The sequence below is a fragment of the Canis aureus genome, chromosome 15 (assembly GCF_053574225.1).
Source record: "Canis aureus isolate CA01 chromosome 15, VMU_Caureus_v.1.0, whole genome shotgun sequence".
NCBI classification, from domain to species: Eukaryota; Metazoa; Chordata; class Mammalia; order Carnivora; family Canidae; genus Canis; species Canis aureus.
In genome coordinates, this window is record NC_135625.1 from 28,309,910 (window position 1) to 28,329,319 (window position 19,410).

At 34.7% G+C, this 19,410-nt stretch overlaps 1 long non-coding RNA gene across 1 annotated transcript in view; it reads left to right on the forward strand.

Moving 5' to 3' along the window:
• Positions 1-19,410, forward strand: part of LOC144284426 (uncharacterized) — a 108,772-nt gene that overhangs the window by 1,296 nt on the left and 88,066 nt on the right. The window contains exon 2 of the long non-coding RNA XR_013352784.1: positions 756-820. This is a non-coding gene — a long non-coding RNA (uncharacterized LOC144284426). The remainder of the gene's footprint in view (positions 1-755; positions 821-19,410) is intronic.

Below are 19,410 nucleotides of genomic sequence, written 5' to 3' on the forward strand. Positions count from 1 at the left end.
TATATTTCAACATTATAGGTTGTAGGCAAATATACACTCACCAATTTACTCAATGCTCTGGTTTCTAATAAGAAAATACCACATGAAACAAATCTGCATTTCACACTATTTGTATGAACCAGATTTTTTTTTCTTTGTGAAATGTATGCTGGAAAGACTTCTCAGTCTGATAGGCACAGGCAATTTTTTAAAATCTTTCTCATATTTAGTCTTAATTTGGCCCTTTGGAATTTTTCTGTGCTATATCTTTATTCTTAAGTGTAGTCTGAATACAAGATAATTATAAACTCTGAAAGAGTTGAAAATTGGTGAAGAAAAAACATAGAAGGTAAAAAAGAATACATACAATAAAGCTTCATTCTATTTTATGTAAAAACTATTTACTTTCAAATTGTTATTTATCACATAACTTGTTTTCATTATCCAATGGACATTTTTTTTCCTCTGTGAAAATTGGGTATTTTGGATTGAAATGAAGTATAGCATAATTTTTCTCCATTAAGATTAATGGAAAAATTTTTTACTTAATGACTTTTTATTAAGTGGCATTATTTTCAGGAATAAGTCAGTGTTGCTAATCAAGAGATAGATCTGTATGTATGAGAAAGTAAACTTATCTTCATGTGAATATATATACTACTTAATCTTTTATTGTTTTAGTTTACTATGAACCAAGGTTCATATGCTGGCCTTCTGTTTTGCTCAAAATGTGCCTTTTGCATCTATGCTAAATTTCTGACCACTTTCATTCCTAGATCAGAGTGAGTATTGCTTTTCATCAAAGACAACAAACAGAGCAGAAAAAAAGAGCAGATGTCAGGTAATTTTTGCACTAAGTCTTACTTTCAGGACATGTTTTTGAGTCCCCAAACATATAATACTGCAAATATTATTTCACAAAGGAGCTTATCAAGTCAGTTTGTTCATTTAACTGAAACATCTCCGATAGCTTTGCATTATGGTTTTGGAATAGCCCATGAGAAAGATAAATAAAAAATTATTTATATATTTGTGTAAGACAATGGCTTTCTGAAGCTTTGGAATACTAAGTAAACCAGGAAGTATAATGTGTGGAATATATCCCTATTTTTAGTGACATCAGAACTTTAGTCCTGCTGGACTGGAGGCTAATGGTTTTTCCTTGTGATTTTTTTTTTTTTTTTGGTTTTTCCTTGTGATTATGACAAGGGTTATTTTTCATGAAATGACTTGTGTAAAGGCCAGCTTGAATGGAATGATCAGAGAGCTCTGGAAAAGTGATCTCTGTGATCACTTTTAATTTTTTTTTATATCATGTAGGAAAAAATGTATAAATTATTTAGCTAGCATATTACACAGAATATTTTGATTAAAATTTTGGTACTGGGTGGGAGTTGGTATGTCCAATGGCCTGTATTGTCTGGTATGAATAGTCCAGTTGTTTCACAACTTCACAGGGCTGCTGTAATATAAGGCACAGTTTACCTCAATCTTTCTTCCTAACTTGTCTCATTTTGTCTGAGTAAAGTACCTTTACTTGGTCCTGCTAATGATCAGATTATGTGCTTTTCAAATCTGTTTTTATTTTGCCACTTATTCTTGATTTCTTGCCATTCTTCTTAGCTTAATTATGTAGAATTATTTTGTTCAGGAGGTCTGGTTTGCTTTAGGGCTGTCCTCAAACAATACTCATTTTCTTTTTCAGTCATAAGTTATTTCCAAAAACAATGATTGTATACACTTTGCACCATTTAGATAGCAGAATAATGTTATTTCATAGCATGGATTGTGAACTGTTCACATTACTGAAACAATTAATTTCTTGTCATTTTTGGTTTCTTGATTTGCAGTTAGTAGGATATCTTGGGATCATGAGAACTTTTAAATGCTTTTGGGTGACTGCATATATATATATATATATGTCAAAACTATGAAATACTGTGGAATAATATCTGAAGATATTAAAATGATATAAAATATGTCATCTTAATTTTTTTTCTTTTATAATTTTGTTTTCAGATTGAGTTAGGGCAAAGAGGCTTAATGAAGAGATAATTCACTGTTCACACACATTTCTCATTCCCTGTACCTGAAAAAAAAAAAAAAAATCAGCTAAGATTACCTTTCACTGTTGCATTACTTGATCTTTGGATTATAGATTAAAATTATTTTTTCTTAAACAGACTATTATTTAAGTGGTATCTATAGACATTTTAAAAATTTACTCTCTTTAGGTTTATTTTTTTTTCCTCAGTGTGTGTTCTCAGCAAAACAAAACAAAATAATCATATTTTTATGTCTATGGCTATAATTTTCAATTCCTTAGTTCATAAAATTAACAGAAGAAAGAAAATATCACACTGTATCCAAATTTCAGAACAATATCTAAAAGTTTTATTGTATCATTTCTAAAATGACTTCACCATGTTTACCATTAATGTGAGATCTCCTTATTAAAAATACGTAATATTTACTAGAAAGGGTTTTCTTTGTATTTAAGGATACTATCATTTGTGGAAAACTTGTGTGCTTCCGTCTATATTTTCCATCTCTTCATTTCATACCCTGGGCCATGCTTTATAATCACTGTCTTGGGGACTTGTGTGAATAGAATTGCAGAGGTATCTGGAGTCAAAGGATTTCCCAGTCTTTGGTTAAAACTCCACCCCTTGACATGTTTCCAGCCGGATGTCATGCAAGTGTAAGAGAGAAGGAAAGTGCTTTAAAGAGGTTCCTTGGCAGGAAGAGGAGATCCCCATTGGCTGGGGAGAAAAGTGTCCTAGGGAAATGTCAGGGAATGCAAATGGGGATTGGTTGTAGGGAGCTCCTGGTGAGGCTGGCTCCTAAACACAGGCTAATGCTGTAGTAAGTGGTAGTATCTTCCATTGCAATAGCTGTAGGGAACACTTGAGAAAGCTGGGCCTTAGGCTGTAGTGGGAGGTTCTCAGCTTCCACAAGTACTTGACATGAAAGCCAGAGAGCCTATCCCAAAGCATCCACATAGTCTGATACCAGGGTGTCGTGGATAACCAGGACAGGGTGATGACATAAGTGGAAAGACCTCATCTCCTGTTTTTAGGCCATAGAACAAAGCAATGTATTTTGTCAGAACCTAGCCTAAACTTACATCCATTGGTGTGTGTATATTATACATTTTAGATTTTTACATTTCTTTGAATATTGACCTTTGCTATTTCATTATTTCCTTTTTAAAAAATCAATCAGTTTATGGGTCTATCAAATATTGCAGATTTCTCCCACTGTTTTCCATTAAAAGAAGACTACTTATAATGCCTCCAATTGTAAGATTAAATGTTTATAATTCTCCTTGTCAGTAGCTGATATGTCAATATTTATTTCAATATTATGTCAAAACAAGGCCTCATATTCCAAAATGGTATTAGTCTTGGAAAATCTCTAGATTACTTGTTGATTAGTTTCCCAGCTATAGCAGGTGAGGTCAGGTTTCAGCAACTCCTTCTAGAATGTGTTGTAGCCCACTTGCTGCATTGGCTCTTCTTCCCCTATCCAACAGCTGTTGTGAGAGGAACAATCCCCTACATCCCCTTCCAGGGCATAACTTTAACTATCAGGGCACACTGACATGCCTTTTATTTGTCATGTGGGGGATGCCTGAGTGGTTCAGTTGGTTAAGTGGCTGGCTTTTGATTTTGGCAGGTCATAATCTCAGGGTCCTGGGATTTAGCGCCATGTCAGACCGCGTGCTCAGCCAGGAAGTCTGGTTGTGGATTCTCTCCCGTTCTCTCCCTCTGCTCCTCCCTGTATGCTCTCTTAAATAAATAAATAAATAAATAAATAAATAAATAAATAGGATTTTTATGTGTCATGTTGAGTTTCCTTTATTCTAGAGGTGTGTGCTCATGATTCTATATTGGTATTTGATTTCAACTATAGCTTACATTTGTTTTTTTTTTTTGATTCTTAAAAAATATTTTATTTATTTATTTGAGAGAGAGAGCGAGAGAGTGTGCAAGCCAGGAGAAGGGACAGACAGAAAGAAGGAGACTCCTTGTTGAGCAGGATGCTGACTGGGGGCTCCATCCCAGGGTCCTGGGATCATAACCTGAGCTGAAGCCAGACATATTACCAACTGAGCTACTCAGGCACCCCTATAGCTTCTTTTGATTTTTTTAATTTATTTTTTATTGGTGTTCAACTTGCCAACATATAGAATAACACCCAGTGCTCATCCCGTCAAGTGCCCACCTCAGTGCACGTGGAATCAGAAAAGACCCCGAATAGCCAGGGGAATTTTAAAAAAGAAAACCATAGCTGGGGGCATCACAATGCCAGATTTCAGGTTGTACTACAAAGCTGTGGACAGCTTCTTTAGATTTAATAAAGTTTTTAAAGAACTTCGAATTTGCTATCTCTGGGAAGGTAAATAATTACCTCTAAATTATTCCCTAGAGTAAGTCTTACAGTACTTATTTTTTAAAGATTTTTATTTATTTATTCGGACAGACACAGAGAGAGAGAGAGAGAGGCAGAGACACAGGCAGAGGGAGAAGCAGGCTCCATGCAGGGAGCTCCACGTGAGACTCGATCCTGGGTCTCCAGGATCATGCCCTGGGCTGAAGGTGGCGCTAAACTGCTGAGCCTCCTGGGCTGCCCAAGTCTCACAGTTCTTAAACAGCTGTTAATAAGTGGTTTCTTTTGATAATGTTTGTTTACCTGTGGAAGTTTGTAAAGAGAAAAATGTTTTATATTTGTAGTTCTTTCACAGTATATTTTTCAACCATTTGCCTTAAATTGTTGGCTAATAGTTTAGTGAGATCACATAATAATTCTATGAAATATTACTTTGGAATTTCTGTGATGCTTTTAGCATAAATCTAATAGGTTTCAAAGTTATTCTTTAGAAACTTGGTTTACTTATATATTATCTTTTTTAAACATGGCTATTTTTTGAGACATTTCAATTATACTGTTTTGACACCAAATGCCGAATATTTATAGATGTGAACTACATAAGAAATCAATGTCTTTGAAGTTGAAAATAGAACATATTGTACACAAAATAAAGAAAAAAGAAAGATAATAAAATTTTATGGCTAAGAAAGAGAGAACTCATGGCTGTAGATTCCATGGGCACATCACCAGAGAGGAATTTTCATGGTACGGTGCAGAAGGTGCCAACAGAAAGTGTTTCTTTTCATTTAACAGAACTTTTAAATTAAGCTTTGAGAGTTTGATATGTAGGAACTTTCACTAAACTAAAATTTTTTTTTTAAACTAAAATTTTGATAGCTTATTCATTGTAGTGTGGATAGTAAGAAAATGTTTAATATGTAATTATAGAATTTCTTCCTTTTGTTATTCATTTAAAAATAATTTTCAAAATTCATACGGACAGTAAATTTTAGTAAATTTAAATTCTTCATCTTGGTATTTAATGCTGTCCATGAAAAAGCCTCATATGATCTTTCTATTGTTTCCTACAATTAGCCCATCTTCTTTTGGGCATCACTATTTTCTGTTCCTGACATGGTTCTCCTCTTTTTTAACTTTATTCCTTGCCTTTGCAGTCTTGCTTACTTGGAAGTCATTTTCTTCCTCTTTTCATCTAAATTCTGCCTGTGAATCAACCTTATTTCATAGGCTGTAGATAGATTGAAGCCCGATGTTATGTTAACTTCCTACTTTCTTACTGCACCTACCCTACTTGACCTAGTGGTTTAGTTATTGATGAGTTTTGCTAGTCCTGCTGCTAGACTTCAGGATGAGGACAATGTCTTACTCAGCTGTGACTACCACAGCACTCACATCGTGTTCTGCACTTTTATGCATTGAATTAGATCTGTTTGTAAAATATGCAGCATGACTAATGATGGCCTGTAATTGAAGTGAAGACTAAAAAGAATATTTAAATAAAATGTCTATTCATTAGGAAATTGAGTCTGTGAAAAAAATAAAAACGCCACCTAATAATTGTCTAGTCATCATTATAAATTTACAAGTCATGAAAATTAGGGAATGTTCTGTGTACTTCCAAGGGCTAGTTTCAAATGAATCTCCAAGAATACCAAGAAAATGAGTCTTAAGGGGCCCCTGGGGACTCAGTTGGTTTAAGCATCTGCCATCAACTCAGGTCATGATCCCAGGGTCCTGGGACGGAGTCCCACTTGCGCTTCCTGCTCCTCAGGGAGTCTGCTTCTCCCTCTCCCTCTGCTCATCCCCCCTGCTCATTTTCCTTCTCTTTCTCAAATAAGTAAAATCTTTTAAAAAATGAGTTTTAAGAAAAAATACATATCTAAAATTTTATTTTCTTTCAGTTTTATTGATATGACTGAAAAAAATTGAATATATTTAAGATGTATAATGTGATACTTAGTTATGCATATATATTGTGAAGTGATTGAGTTAATTAACATGTCACCTCACATAGTGACCAGTTTTTGGTTTTTCTTTTTCTTTTTCTTTTCTTTTCTTTTCTTTTCTTTTCTTTTTTTTTCTTTTCTTTTCTTTTCTTTCTTTTCTTCTTTCTTTCTTTCTTTTTTTTTTTTTTACAGATCTTATTCATTATTTGTTCATGAGAGACATAGAGAGAGGCAGAGACACAGGCAGAGGAAGAAGCAGGCTCCCTACAGGGAACCAGATATAGGACTCAATCCCAGGACCCCAGAATCATGACCTGAGCCAAAGGCAGACCATTCAACCACAGAGCCACCTGGGTGCCCCAGTTACCAGGTTTTTTTTTGTGTGTGTTCAGAACACTTGAGATCTACTCTCAGCAAATTTCAAATATATAGTACCTTATTATTAACTAGAGTCATCATTCTGTACTTTGGGTCTCCAGAATTTATTCATCTTAGAACTGAAAGTTTACATCCTTTCACTAACACTCTTCTTTGCCCCCATTCCCCAGCCCTTGGTAACCACCATTCTACTCTGTAACCATGAGTTCAACTATTTTAGGTTCCATATAGAAGTGATACATGCAGCATTGTCTTTTGTGTCTGACTTATTTCACGTAGCATAATGTCCTCCAGATTCATACATGTTGCAAATGACAATTTCCTTTTTTAAAAAAGGCTGGATAGTATTCCATTCTCTCTCTCTCTCTTTCTCTCTCTCTCTCTCTTTATTGCCTTTCCTTTATCTATTCATCTGTTGATTAGCAGTTAGTTTCCATGTCTTGGCTACTATGAATAATGCTGTAGTGAACATGGGAGAACAGATATCTCTTTGATATTTTATTTCCTTTGGACATATAACTAGAAGTGAGATTGGTGGATGATATAATAGTTCTTCTTTTAACTTTTTGAGAAAGCTCTATACTGTTTCCCATACAACTGGCTGTACCAATTTACAGTCCCACCAACAGTATATGAGAACTCACTTTTCTCTACATCCTTGCCAACACTTGTTATTTCTTCACTGGTTGGTCATAGCCATCCTAACAAGCATAAGGTGACAGCTCATTGTGCTTTAGATTTGCATGTCCCTGATTAATAGTGATATTGAACTTCATTTATATACCGGTTGGACATTTGTATGTCTTCTTTGGAAAGATGTCTATTTAGATATTTCACCTGTTTTTAAATAGGGTTATTTATTTATTTATTTATTTATTTATTTATTTATTTGGCTATTGCATTGTATAAGTTCCTTATATAGTTTGGATATTAACCCATTATCAGATAGGTGATTTACAAATATTTTCTTCTTTTCTGTGGTTTGTTCATTTTGTCACTTGTTTCCTTTGCTGTGCAAAAACTCCTCAGCTTGTTATAGTCCCACTTGTTTATATTTGCTTGTGTTGCCTATGTTTTTGGTGTCCAGTCCAAAAAATTGCTGTCAAGACCAATGTCAAGGATGTTTCCTCCTGTGTTTTCTATTAGAAATTTTCAGGTTTCGGATTTTATACTTAAGTCTTTTTCAATTTGATTGTAAGCTAAGGGTCCAATTTTATTATTTTGTAAATGGAAATCCAGTTTTCTTGATACAGTTTGCTGAAGAGACTATTCTTTCCTGGTGTGTATTCTTGGCTCCCTGGTTGAAAATTAGTTGAGTGTAAATGTATATGCATGGATTTATTTCTGGGCTCTCTATTCCTTCTCATTGCATTTTAAGAGCTTTGGTTTATAAACCACTTTGTGAAGACATACTACATATGAAAATTCACAGGACATTTCTCTATTTATCATCCAATGAAAGAGATTCATACAAGAGTTCCTGACATTTAGAGAGTCCTACTTATGTGCCAGGTACATGTGCTTAATAGATATTGTCTCATTTAATCACTACAGAAACATTAACTGATACTAACATCCTCTGTTCCAAAGACAAGAAAACTGAGACTTAGACCCATTAAAATATTTGCTCAAGGTCACACAAATAGTAAGTGCAGCTTATGGCAACAAGCCTGGAGTGTGAAGCCTTAGATTTACAACTTTCTTCTTGAGGCTGCATACAATCTCTTACATTCCAATAAGGAAAAATTAGTTGACCATTTTTTCTACTTTTGAATGTTGTAATGAGTAAATCACAATATTTTAATCTCATCACAATAACTTCTTTGACTTTAAGTGCTAATAATCAGCTTTTAGTAATAAGTAATTCCTTTCCTTTTTATGTATACACCTTAGCAATAAAACCATCCATCGATTTACTGGTGTGAAGAATTTAAGTAAAATCTATGTCTGTGATATTGAATGATTTTAAAAAGTATCCACTTTTGCCAAATGCTATGAAGAGATAAAGCACACACTTAAAATGCTTCAACACTTTTCAATAAAGGTAAACTTCTATTTTAGGAAGATTAAAAAAAGATCTTCAAGACTGAGTGTTTTCATCAGGGATGGGCACTCCCTTTGAGATTTGGTAGAGAGTTTTTTGATGTTTCATTAGCTACACATATAGATGAGTTATACACATAAGTTGGGGGAGATCTGTGGATTTTGTTTTAATATTTTTTGAATTATTATTCTGAAACTTAGAGAAGTTAAATGGTTTGCTCAATGTAGTCTATTTTCCACTAATCATATACATAAAATGTTTAGTTTCTATTTTATAAAAAAGGTACAGTAAAAAAAAAAGGTTTTTCCTTTACACTAAGCACAATTTAATGTTGAATAATTCTATTTTAGTTAACTGAATTTTGTAATTTGTTCCATGTAGCAGTTGGCTTTTCTAAAACAGACACTTCCATTTTGAAGATATTAGTTCTCTTTCCTGCAACAAAGAATATGCAAGTAATCAAGATCCTCTTTTTTCACTGGAGTTGAAAAACACACTGTTCAATTGATTTGGCTATCAGGACATCTTTGAACTTAGATGGAACTGAATAAAGGTTTTATCAAGGGTCTCCACAACTAAGACCAAAATACGGTTTTTGACACATATGCAATAGCAGATTGCAGATAAAGCCCCTACAGCAGGCTTAGGGTTTGCCTTTATGAAGAAAGATGATCAAGGGCTAAAACAAGATTATAAGGAAAAATTCAAATTGAAATCAGAAGAACTTGTAACTGATAGGAATAATGTTTTTTGTGATTATTTGAAAAAATGAAATTTGAACTTAATAGAACTCTTACCTGATACCCAATTGGATCAGCAACTAAAAAGAGAAATAACTTTCACAGGTTGGATAATTATCTGAGTACAGAGGCCCTGAAAAGCTGGTGTCCTTTCAGTTGGTGCTTTGTCCATTATGAGATCAACCCGTCATCTTATTTGCCTGATAAAATTGGATGAAATGCAGTAAAACATTTTAAATGTAAAGGGTATTTATGTTTCTAGATTTGTTTTCAACTACTCAAGCATGAGGTACTCCTTCCTAAAGCTGAGCAGCTCTGCTGGAAATTGATAGTAGGTTCTCTTACATGCAAAAGCTCTTTTTGAGTTTAAACCTTTAAAATCGAATTCTTTGATTATTATAATGCAGGAAAGTTAATTACCTCAAAGATTACTTTATCTTTTTCCAATTAAAAGAGTAAGTAGCTGATAATGGTTGTGTCCCCAGAGTCATTTTCCTTATCTTCTAGGTAAAACTGGTTCTGTTGTTGCTGCTTTTGTTTTAAATTCTTATTCTTACCTTTTTAAAAATATTTTCAAGAACCTTATATTTTATTTGATGGTCTAAACATCAGCCAACACACTTTGGAGGTAGACTGCTCCAAATAATTGAAATTTTGTCATTTACATTTCCCCAAAATATCTCATGGAAAAACATTTCCCCAAAACATAATAGTACATCTCTTTTAATTGGATTAAATGCATCATAAATGTTTTACATTTCTTAGGCCTTTCTTAATTTTGTAAAGTCCTACCAAAACTCTAGTTGATATTTTTTTTTCTTATGGAGAACTTAGAAATGTTTTATGGACACCCTGTAAACCTATGTACTGAGATATTTAAAAGCTATGCAGTTAAAATTAAGGAACTATTGAAAATGTATTCTTTACATAGCAATTTTCTAGTGGCTTTTAGAAAGGAACCAGTAGGAAAGTTGAAAACATAGGGTGCCAGAATGAAACGAGGTAATCCATGCAACGAAAGTCAGAAAGAAAACTTGAGTAACTATACTTATATTAGACAAAATAGACTTCAGAACAAAAACATAAAAAGAGATACTACATAATGATAAAAGGTTCACTCTAACAAGAGGACATAACAATTACAAATATCTATGCACTCAACATAGAAGCACCTAAATATATAAAATGAATATTAACAGACATAAAGTGACAAATAGATAATACTACAATAAGGACTTTACACCCAACTGAAATGTTACACTTTATACCTAATACAATACAAGAGGACTTTAACACCCAACTTAAATTAATAGATAGATTATCCAGACAGAAAAATGAAACTATAGCTTTGAATGACACATTAGACCAGATAGACTTAGTCAAATACAGGACATTCCATCCCCCAAAGCAGAATACACATTCATTTTAAATGCACAGGGAACACTTTTGAAGATAGATCACATGCTAGGCCACAAAACAATTCTCAATAAATTTAAGAATATTGAAATCATATTAAATATTAAATATTAAATATTAAATATTAAATATTAAATATTTTTTTCCAACCACAACAGTATGAAACTAGAAATCAATTACAAGAAAAAAACTTGAAAAAAACACAAACATCATAGGCTAAACAACATGCTACTAAGCAACTACTGGGTCATTGAAGAAATCAGAGATAAAAAATACATGAAGAAATAACAAAAAATACACGGAGGCAAATGAAAATGAAAACACAACTGCAAAAGAAATTTTAAGGAAAGTTTATAGTGATATAGGCTTACCTCAAGAAACATGAAAGATCTCAGTGCCCCTGGGCACTTGGGTGGCTCAGTCAGTTAAGTGTCTGCCTTTGGCTCCAGGCATGATCCCAAAGTCCTGGATTAGAGCCCCATGTCAGACTTCCTGCTGAGCTTCTACCTCTCCTCCCCAGCTCATGTTCTCTATCACTATCTCTGAGTATCTCAAATAAATAAATAAAATATTTTTAAAAATAAAGAAGAGTTACTACTTATCCTTCTCAAACTATCCTAGAAAAATGGGAAAGGAATGAATATTTCCAAATTCATTCTATGAGGCCAGCATTACCCTGATACCAAAACCAGACAAAGACACTACAAAAAAAAAAAAAAAAAAAAAGGAAATACAAACCAATATCCCTGATGAAGATAGATAGATGCAAAAATCTTCAACAAAATATTACCAAACTGAGTTCAGTAATACATTAAAAAGATCATCAACCATGATCAAATAGGATTTTTTTTTCAAATTTTCATTTAAATTATAGTTAGTTAACATACAGTGCAATATTGTTTTCAAGAGTAGAATTTAGTGGTTCATCACTCATCACACCCAGTGCTGCTCATAACAAGTGGCCTCCTTCATACCCATCACCCATCTAGCCCATTCCGTACCTCCTTTCCTCCCTCCATCAACCCTCATTTTGTTCTCTATCAGTAAGAGACCGTCTCTCTTTTTCCTTTCTCCCATATGTCCAACTATTTTGTTTCTTAAAGTCCATATATGAGTGAAATTGTATGGTATTTGTCTTTCTCTGACTAACTTTGCTTGACTCCAGGGGTGCAAGGATGATTTACTATCCACAAATCAGTGTGATATACCACATAAACAAAATGAAGGAGAAAATTATATGATCATCTCAATAGATGCAGAAAAAGCATTTGATAAAATTCAACACCCATTCATGATAAAAATTCAATAAAGTAGGTTTAGAGAGAAGAAACTTCAACATAATAAAGATCATGTATGAAGAAGCCACTGTGAACATTATACTCAATGGTGAAATAGTGAAAGCTTTTCATCTACGATCAAGAACAAGACAAGAATGTCCTCTCTTGTCACTTTTATTCAACATAGTACTGGAAGTCCTAAGCATAGCAGACTATAAAAAGAAATAAAATACTTTCAAATTGGTAGGAAGTAAAACTGTCACTATTTACATGAATAGTGTATATAAGAAAATACCTAAAGACTCCATCAAAAAACTATTAGAACTAATAAGTGAATTTAGTAAAATTGCGGGATATGAAACCAATATACAGGAATCTGTTATTTTCTTGTTAACAAACTAGCAGAAAACAATTTTATTTATTGCATCAGAAAGAATAAAATATCTAGGAATAAGCTTAGCCAAGGAGATGAGAGACCTGTACTCTGAAAACTATGAGACTTTGTTGAAAAAAAAACTGAAGATGATATCAATAAATGGAAAGCTATATTGTGCTCATGAATTGGAAGAATTCATATTGTTCGTATGTCTGCATTACTCAGAGCAACCTACAGATTTAATGCAATTCCTATCAAAATACCAATAGTGTTTTTCACAGATGTAGAACAAATGTTAAAATTTATATGGAACTACAAAAGACCCTGAATAACCAAAGTAATATTGAGAAAGAAGGATAAAACCAGAGGTATTACAATTTCAGATTTCGAACTATACTACAAAGCTATAATAATCAAAATGGTATGGTACTGATACAAAAATAGACACGTAGACCAATGGAAGAGAATAGTGAGCCCAGAAATAAACCCATAGTTCCATGGCCAATTAATCTACAACAAAGGATGAATTGTCTATTTGTTTACACATTTTCCTGCTAGACTTCCTCAAGTCAGAAATCCTACTTTTCTCTTTGTCTTTATATCATTGGGGAGGGGAGATAGTGTTTGCTATATAAATGACTGATGTACTGACTGAATAAACAAGTGGAAGCTCAAGATCAAAGGTGTCATTGGGCAGGAATGGGCCAATCATGATTTTATGATTTCCATAGATGTATAGAAGTCTCGGTGACCAGCAAACTTCAGATGTGGGACAGACACAGAGAAGATGGGTCAGAAGGCAGATCTATAATAATACTTATGGGACGAGTTGACTTCAGTTCAAATGGAGAAATTTGATTACTGGTTTGATTTGTTTTGAAATTTGGTTACTTCAAACTGAGGACTTTGATTACTGATCTTCATTTACTTATACTGACAGGGTTTTCCAGCTGCCATCTAAAACTTACCATGAATGAATAACCTCTCAGTTATCCAGCTCTAACTTTCTCGTTTAGCTGTTTCCTCTGGCCACAACAGTTTAAATACTTAAATGCAATATATTTTATTGGAAGTCATGTCTGTGATTGATTTTTTTTAAAGATTTTATTTATTTTTTCACGAGAGATACACACACACACAGAGGCAGAGACACAGGCAGAGGAAGAAGCAGGTTCCATGCAGGGAGCCTGATGTGGGACTCGATGCCGGGACTCCAGGATCATGCCCTGGGCCGAAGGCAGGCGCTAAACCACTGAGCCACCCAGGGATCCCCACTGTGATCGAATTTAATAGCTTATTCTTTGCTAAGACAATGCAAAATAAGATATTGCAATCCTAGAAATGATGAACCATGAGATAGGATGTTAAGTTTTCCTCTTGACAATGAAACTTAGTTTACCATTTCCCTAAACCTCTGCTTACAAACATGTTATACATGTTTGGCTCCAGTAATAGGGAGACTTTTAGAGGTGAGAGAACATCCAAGATCAACATAACAAAAGTAGGCAGTTAAAGATAACTCTAAGCAAATAAATAAACATTGAATTGAACTATAATTTACTTAGGATCTCTGGGCAATGGGAAGTAGACCTTTATCTTTAAGAAATAATATAAATAAAAATATGAACTATTTTTATTATAACTTGAAAACTGAGTGAAAGGAAAAGAAACCACAAAGTCAAAGAAAATAAACTGAAAGAAAGCCTCCAGTTTTCCTGTTTTCTAGCTGAAGAGCACATATAAATGCAGCTTAGTAATGATCAACAGCATGGCTCCTGTGGAGACAGCCTTGGGGCCGAACCTTGGATCTGCCACTTAGTAGCTGTGCCTCAGTTTCCTCAGCTCTGAAATGATGCCACTAAGAGTGTTTATAGAATATTGCAATGATTAAATGTGTCAATGCTTACAATGTGCTACAACAGTAGCCCCTACATGGTACATCTTATGGGAAGTACAGGTAATCACTATAGATGGAGCTCTTCATAGATGATTTTTTGAGTAAGATCTGTTGTATAGACACAGCTAGGGAACCGCAGCATGGAACACAGGGCCAAGTTCTTGGTCATCTTTCTGCCCGGCCACAGCATGTCTAGGAGGTATAAGTGAGCATGGAGGGATTTTAGGGTAGTGCTTTAAAGGATTAGATTTCTTGTGCAAATGTACTGCTACCTATTCTTACTGGTTTCTTGGTTTCTCTGCTTTCATCTTCATTTCTCCATCTCTGTTATTTTTGCTCTTTCTGCAGTTTCATTGTTGTTTTACTACGGCAACACAGAGCTTAAGAAATGTATATAAAATTCTGCTGTAAAAACTCTCCTTATGGGATTTGAACTCTTTAGAGGTAAGATGCTATAAAAACCTAATAAATAATTAAAAGATGACAGAGACAATAAGAGAAATACATAGAAGTGCTGTGCTTCCAAGATGACAAGAAGGAGTTCTGGATGTAATCCATTTCAGAGAGGCAGGATTTTCCTAACTCTCATAAAAAATGCAATGTAATTCTAGACTGAGTGTGATTTCAAAGGCTGGTGCTTTTAAGATATGGCTTGTGAAAAGTTGGAGAGGGAAAGCTTTTTCTTGCATTAATGTTGTCTGAGTATCAAAACACTTTAGAAACACAGAACTGAGTCATAAAAGAATATCTGCCTATGTGCCTCGAAGCTGAAGGATATGGGCTGCCACTGAAAGTAATTTACATATAGTTTGTGAAAAAGAAAAGGATCCATTTAGTGAAACTGAAATGCCTTTTCCTCCAATGACCATCATTTAAAATGTTCCTTCTGCTGAGGTCTGGGACAGTTTAGAAAAATTCTTGATAATTTCTTTATTTGTTTTTAGTTTGTTGAATAATGTAAAGCTCTGAGCATGTGAGTTATTTGTCTACCATCTTACCAGGTGGAAGAAAACTTTTGCTCATGTGAGTTGATAAAATGAGACATTCAAATGTCATTGGTTTCCTCATTATATGCAAGTTTTACTCAGAATGTAAGATTAAAACACTCTAAGATAAACTAGGTCTGCTATAGTCATTCTCTTCGATCATGAAGGTAAAGCTGTTTGCCTCTTTTCTCTCTTCACAATTTCTTAATTGCTATTTGGCATGCCACATTTATATTTTGTCAACTAAATAAAATGCGAGAATCTTACTTGACATTTGTCGGTTTCCACTTTTTACATTTCTGCCAATCTTGTCTTTCCTAAGACATCACTCATTGCTTTTGTTCATTTAATTAATTCATTCATTTTTATATATTTCATTAATTCAACAAAAATCTATTAAGCACTAACTAGGTGCCAGGCACTGCTCACTTCTAAAAATACTGCAACAGGCAAAACAGATAAATCCGGACCCTCATGTAGCATGCATTTGATGGCGGAAGATAGATAATGGACAAAATAAATAAATAAAATGCATAGTCTATTCAGAGGTCATAAATACTGTGAAAAAAAATGAAACAGAGAAGAGGAATGGGGAGTGTTTCAAGGAATGAGGTAATTGAAATTTTAAATATGATTGCCTGGGATAGATCTTACAAGAAAAATGACATTAAGGAGGCAAGAATGGGGGCCAATGATGGTTAGGCATGAATATTTAAGGTTAAGGAAGGCTGGCATGTTTGAGGGATAGCAGAGAGGTCAGACCTGTGGAGCCCTGTGAAGAGAGTGGAGAGTAGTAGAAGTGAGGTTAGAGATGGAACAGGAGACAAGATCCTATAAGGATTGAGAGGTTATTGCAAGATTTTTGGATCTTACACAGAAAGGGAGGCTATTGGAGTAGGGGAGCATCATGATTTGAGTTCAGTCTTCAAAGAATGCATCTGTTATGTTGAGAATGGAGAGAATGAGAGCAAGAGCAGTGATGGACAGACCATGAGGAGACCTTGCAGTGGTCCTGAGATGATGATGGTAGATTTAGAGTGGAGGTGGTAGGAAGTAGCTTGGATGAAGAAATAATTTGAAGGTACAGTACACAGGATTGGCCAACAAATAAAGAGTAAAGAAAGGGTCACATTATGCCTTTGGTCTAAGCTATTGGAAGAGTCCCATTTCCCTTAACTGAGAAGAGACTAGCACCAGTGACAGTAGGATCTGAGGGGAAGATTGGAAGGCTAGTTACAACATATGAAGCCTGAGATGTCTGTTGGACTAATAAATGGAAGGGTTAACATTAATATATAGTTTTCATATTGAAATGTGTTTTTTAGGTGGTCGGGGGGAGAGGGAAGAAAAAAAAAAAGGAAATGTGTTTTTTACCAGGCTTAGACAAGTTTGGTGATGACTGTATGTAATTGAAAAAAAAAAAAAAGGTAGATGTATAACTCACATGTCTGCTTTCCCCCCTTTCAAAGTTGACTCTCTTGGAAAAGAGTTATGTTGCTAGTCAGTCTGTACTAATGAACTGAAACAGATTCAAAACTCTCATCACCCACCCACGTTCATAACAGCAGCATTCAGAATAGTCAAAATGTGAAAGCAACCCAACTGTCCAACAGATGAAAGGATAAACAAAATGTGGTGTAATGCAAAGTATGGAATATTATTCAGTTTTTAAAAAGAAGGAAATTCTGACCTATGCTCTAACACGAATGAACCTAGAAAATAGTATGCTAAGTGAAACCAGCCAGTCATAAGGAGGCAAATGCTGTTTATTCCACATATATGCAGTATCTAGAATAGTCAAATTCATGCGACAGAATGTTTAATGGGTACAGAGCTTGGCTTTTGTAAAATTAAGAGTTCTGGAGATTGGTTGTATAGCAATGTAAATGTCCTTAAGACAACTGAACTGTATGCTTTAAAGGGGGTAAGATGATAACTTTTATAAGATGTTAAGTAGTTTAAAAACATCACACATCTTTGGTACGGCTGTTCTTTCTCACCAGTCCATGCTGGGCACCTTTTTTCTTCCTCCATTCTCCTGCATCCTCACAGATAACAAGATTGTTGCAGACTTTTAGTTTATAGACTGGGGGTTTGTGGGTAGAGAAAGGCAGGCATCAAAGGGCAGGAGCCAACCTCAAATTCACTGGACCCCCCAAATTATCTGCTATTACCTAACACAGACTGATATAACTATCCTTGGGCTCAGACTTCACATTATATTTCTAGAGTCCTTCCCTTTCTCTAGATCTTTGTTCATCACTCTTGGTCACCTTTCATCTCCAAAGCAAGCCTGCCCTTGGGATATTCTAAACTCCCCTACCTTTACTTTGTAGACCATGTCTTGGAGGCCTCACCATTTATATTCAAAGAGTCTATCAAGGTATTTTCCACATGAATTATGAATTCCAAATGAATTATAAGTTCCAAATGAATTTCTAAATGAGAAGAATTATTACCCTTCCTTAGTATTCTGAATATGCTTCAGTAGGTTTTAGCATAAAGTGGTAATATTTTTTCTTCATACTACTCATGGAAAATATTAAATCACACTATGAACCTTGTAGATTAAATATTGAGAAAGTCTTTTTAACCCAAGTGTATATCAAATGCTACAGCTATAATTTTGTATTTATTGCTGTATGTATATAAGAAAATGCATGAGTATATCAGCTATGTGGCGAATAGCCTTGTTGGGAAACTCACATTCCACAAACAGCTAGCAGAAATGGAAAGATCGGTGATGGAGGATTTGGCCTTGAGGATTTGGGAGAAGGGATGACTGTGATGAGCAGGAAGACACACCTAGTATGTCGTGATACCGGGAAGGAAGGGGTGCCCTGATGAGTGAGGACTATAGATTGTCACCACTGGTTGACTGTGTTTTGTTTTGTTTTTGTTTTTTTGCAGAACAGTAGGAAAGTTGTGATAAGAGATGGGGAAGAGAAGAAATAATGTATATAGAAGAAAAAGAAAGTGGCAGGGTTCAGAGATGACATTTGTGAAGAGGGAGGCAAGCAGTAGGTGCATAGGCAAAGAAAGGAAAGAAAACCAGGAGCTGAGAAACAAAAGCAGGACAGCTCTATGAGTTGCTGCACAGGAGCAGGCCTGGATGGAAATGGGGAAGGCAAGGGCCCTGAGGAGGAGCAACAAAGTTGGATGGTCTCAGTGTTCTTTAAAGGTTTTTAATGTGTGTGTGTGTGTGTGTGTGTGTGTGTGTTGTTTTGGAGAAGGAGAAAAGAAATGGTCATGTGTGTAAGGATTGTAAGCCTTGGAGACCCAGGACACCAATCTGAGGTGGCAATGTCTCAGACCAGTGTACTGTAAGCCAAGAAGTCATAAGGCACAATTTCCACAATTTCATAAGCCACAGCCATAAGGCACAATTTCCACAAGTGCATCTGTGGAAAATGCATTCTGCACCCATCTGTATCAACCCCAAAAGTCTTTTTTGTTTGCCTTTAATTTTAATTTTTGTGTGTGTGTGAAAAGCAAAGAAGAAAAAAAAAGTGCTACTTTATAAGAAAAAAACCACTTTGTGAGCAGAAAAGATATATTCATGGATAAATATAAAATGAAATCGTCTAGCTTCATAGTATGAGGTTTTAGCTGACTGAGCAGTTAATTATTTTTTTCTGCTCTGTATTATCTCAAGGTATAAATCAGCAGCAGGTGTACACGCTCACCTAAATTTCAGGTCCTCTGCTCATGTTCTTTATGAGTTTCAGAGAAAAGAAAATGTTTGAGAGCTCCTTTCTTTAAATTAGTACTTACTGCAAAGTCAAAGAGTCTTGTGAAAATGCCTTTAGCAAAGATATGGACATTTAAAAAAAATACAGTTTTGTCATTTCAGCTGGGAAGGTGATAAAAAGTTAGTGAAAAACAGCAAACCATGACAATCAAGAATTGTGTAGCTTTTTAGATATGTTCTTTCTGAGTACACTCTGTATTGAGAATAATTTCACTATGCAGATAC